This window comes from Bidens hawaiensis, unplaced genomic scaffold, assembly GCF_021521415.1.
Source record: "Bidens hawaiensis isolate Kalapana, Puna unplaced genomic scaffold, B.hawaiensis_p1.1 tig00011436_1, whole genome shotgun sequence".
Classification (NCBI taxonomy): Eukaryota; Viridiplantae; Streptophyta; class Magnoliopsida; order Asterales; family Asteraceae; genus Bidens; species Bidens hawaiensis.
This window is the reverse complement of record NW_027491890.1, coordinates 334,383-338,230: the sequence shown is the minus strand read 5'-3', so window position 1 is coordinate 338,230 and position 3,848 is coordinate 334,383. Positions and strand designations below refer to the sequence as shown.

Genomic DNA, 3,848 nt, shown 5'->3' with positions numbered 1-3,848 from the left:
TGAAATCTAAGTATAGTTTTTAGGTTTATTTATATTAATGAGTTATATATTAATCTGCCATGTAATAAATTAATTGACAAAAGATCCATCTCTCTGAATGAATATATCTACTGAATATGCTAAGTCCTCAACTGATCTATAAAAAAACTACACGTCCTAACTTTGTTAACTAAAATCATTCACTTATTTTTACATAAATCGACCAAATAAATATTATCATTATGTCAGCATCACCACAAGTGTCGTAAGTCATTCAGTTGGGTTATCAACTGAAATATGTTATAACCCGTTTCATGAAAACAGGGCCTAACCTATGTGAGACCTGCGGAAATTAATACTTAAACGGGTCAAGAAGCTAAAAATCAACCTGTTCAATTACTCAATATTTCTTGGTAAAGATGTTACCTTTACTTGTAATATATCAACACTTGAGCATGGTCTGTATTCGCTTCTGTATACACATCATCTAAATCAAACAAAAAAAGTCATTTGAAACTCATGAAGCTTTTTAAATATTGGGTTCAAGTCATAAGTCATAAGTTCTTTGTGAATATTATACAAAACCATAAAGGATTAACCAATCAAAGTGGGTTCAAATACAACATTAGTATCAACATACATAAAATTTAGATAATATATCTGAAATATGTGAACCTAATTCAAATGAACATGTTATCCTTGCATGCAAATAATCTTACTCGAAACTCTTCTTCTGGTGCCTAAAATCCAGATCCGACACTGCCTTCTAGTGGTGCGATACATGGTTTAACATATTATAAAAAGTTGTAAGTTTCAAAATTTTGGAGTTTTCTATGTTGCGCTGCGTGCCGCCAAATTAAGTTCCATTGTTTCTATTGTCGTTGTTCCGCCTTCAACCTAATTTGCAACATGAATTAGTGAATTTTCACTTTATACATGCATATGCATTATGTATGTGCATACAAAAGAATAAGAACATCTAAATGAGAAATTACATCTAATATGTATAAACCTTCTATACAAAATATAGTAATATATATAATATTTAGAATTCAAATAAACAAACATAAATGAATATTCATGAAAATAAAAGAACCGAACAAAATATGTGCTCATGTTCGTTCTTTAATTAAATGAACACACATTTTTTGTTCAAGTTCATTAATGAACTTGCCGCCGAACAGCAAACTGTTCACTAAACGTTCGGTTCAATTATATGCCTATAAAACACTAATTTACTAATATGTATAAAATAACAGCATTAATGACTAAATTAATTAACTGCTGTGTATCTTTCATACCTATATTGAATGTAACTTTGGATTATACAAAAAATACCCTTTGAGCCATTACCCGTCCCTACCATTAAGGATATTGTCATTTTACAACTTCTCAACATAAACGAAACCAAAATGATAGTTTGATACATGGGCGGGCTTTAAACTGAAAACTGACATGAAAAACTTATGCAAATATGCTAAAAAGAATAACAGATACACTGTAAAGTTAATTACTTGATTCTCTTCAATTACTTTTCAGTGTTTGGTTACAACGATTAAAACGATGATCACCCCATAATGAATGGTTTCAGTTGAGTTTGCGGGTCAACTGAAGGCCCTAACTTTAAGTGTGTCATTTGAAGTTACATTTGTTATAATAGATTCACTATAAGTAGCTATAAGAAGATAGATAAATAATTAATATTAATATTGACACAACACATATACATAAATAATGTTAATTTCACCCATCAATGTAATTAAGCATTACGGTAGAAATAAGTGATTGTAAACCTGACAATTTTCATAAAGTACTTAATAGTTAATTTTGTAGAATGTCAATAGTAAAGCTTACCATATAATAATATTGAAAGCTTCCTCCCCGTTGATAAAACCGAACAACTGCAAATGCAAGGTCCTTCACGGGCCAATGTGCAAATCTTCCTCCTGAAGTTGTGTACCTTGCAAATAAATGAAAAACATATATAAAAAAATTGTGTCGGTATGTATTGAGCACGTACAAAGATGTATTCAAACGCCTAAAGCTTAAAAAAATAAATGTTCAAATTTTGAGAAAGCATATTTCGTTTTTGTTTATGCACCGGAATCGTATTAATCGCAGGAGGCATGAGAGCGGGTTCTATTTTCCATGGAGACACTCTATCTGGACAAGGATTGGAAGACGTTTAACAACCCCTGACCCGAAACTGTGCACTCTGGACAGCAACATATCGTTAAACCAAAACTAATTAAAATCTTTATTCTTTGTGGCATTTTATCGAACACCTTACGGGCTTAAAACTTATCTGTCAAGATTGTTAAATTACATGTCCAATTGTTTACCAGAACCCTATGTTAACAAATATTGATCCATCTGAGACAAAATAATTTCCAATCAATAAAAATTAATATTGGTTTTCAACTTTATGGAAAATATGATTTATCAAAACTATTGTGATGTTCACAGGTTGTCACAGTTGAGAAGGAGACTCACAACTGATGGTGTTGTAATAGGCCTGATCGTAACAAATACAGATCAAATGATAAAACATAAATGGTATCAATTTACCTGGCGTTGTACACAAGGCCCGTTTAAATCTGGTTGAGCTAAATGAATTGGAGATGGACACAGCACACGTCGTTACAAAAGGAACCCCGTTATTCACATCGAACTCAATCGGAGGTGCTGTACCCAAACCATCGTTCGAATAAACTTCCAAAACTGCCTTCGTCTGAAACCACCGTTCGAATCACGTTCTTGCCATAGAAGAAAGGAATTTATCGGAATTGGTTAAGGAAGTCACCGGAAAAAAAGAGTATAATATCAATGAAGACCAGAATTCCAACGATTACCGCCGGAAAATTAAGCAGGGAAATTCCGATTGCCACCGGAATTCAAGCGATTACCTCCAGAGTTTTGGCCAGAATTGAGATCTAGTGTTTTGTTAATTTGGGGTGATAGGGTGGCTGAGACTAGGGTTCGGTACCAGAGACAACATAGAAAGAAGGCGTTCTGACCCATTTAAGCGTATCTGGGTGGGTTTCGTAAGAATCATGACCCGCGAAATTTAAACCTTAAACGGGTCAAAACCGGGTTAAATCAATTAGAATGCACCATTTTAAAATCAAACAATTCTGGTGGCTCCAATAAAGGGATGAGCGACCACATCGCGACACCTAGGCTTTTTTGGTTTTCGTTTATATATTATATATATATATATATATATATGCATGTAGGGGCGACAATTATTACCATGGCTCAAACCTGACATAAAAAAAATAAAAGTTTATGGTCGACTAACATGACCCGTTTTAAATGGGGTTGGGTTCTGGTTGACCTGCATAAAAACGGATTTACCTATTAACTCATTTATGTATTTTTTTTTTTTGAACGGCCAACTAAGTAACGCCGGGTACCCCGTACGCGGCCCCCATTGGCTAAAGGTAGCCCAAGCCGGCCACTAGTCCGGACGGACGGAGCCCCTAGCGGTCCACCTGTTGAGGGATTCACCGGATAAAACCCGACCCCCACGCCCGCCAAACGGCACGACAGCGAGGAACCGGGTGAGATCATGACTCGAACCCTGGCAAGCTAGGGTCATCCCTCATATCTCCCATATAAGTTGGTTGTAGTGACGTTTAATCCCCTTACCTCTCACTTGTAAAGTGAGTGCTCTATCATTGAGCCACAACCAACTTATTTATGTATTTAAAAGTAGCTTTTATATCTATAATTTTATTTGTGTTTTTTCTGTTTTTCACTTTTCTAAAGTTACGCATATATCTTTCAGTTCATTTTAAAAAAAAATATTCATACTGCTCATTTACTCTACCGACTTTATATTATATCAATTTTTTCAATTTTCTTTT

The 3,848-nt window shown here is 34.4% G+C and overlaps 1 long non-coding RNA gene across 2 annotated transcripts; it reads right to left on the bottom strand.

Moving 5' to 3' along the window:
- Nucleotides 1-754: 754 nt before the first annotated feature.
- On the bottom strand, nt 755-2,862 carry LOC143537880 (uncharacterized). 2 transcript variants are annotated; one of them, XR_013136157.1, is made up of 3 exons: nt 2,548-2,855; nt 1,834-2,352; nt 755-876 (listed from the first exon to the last, which is right to left on the bottom strand). It is a non-coding gene; the product is annotated as an uncharacterized LOC143537880 (long non-coding RNA). The 2 variants fall into 2 exon arrangements; XR_013136156.1 differs by having other exon boundaries at nt 1,834-2,862.
- Between the last annotated feature and the right edge of the window lie 986 nt (nt 2,863-3,848).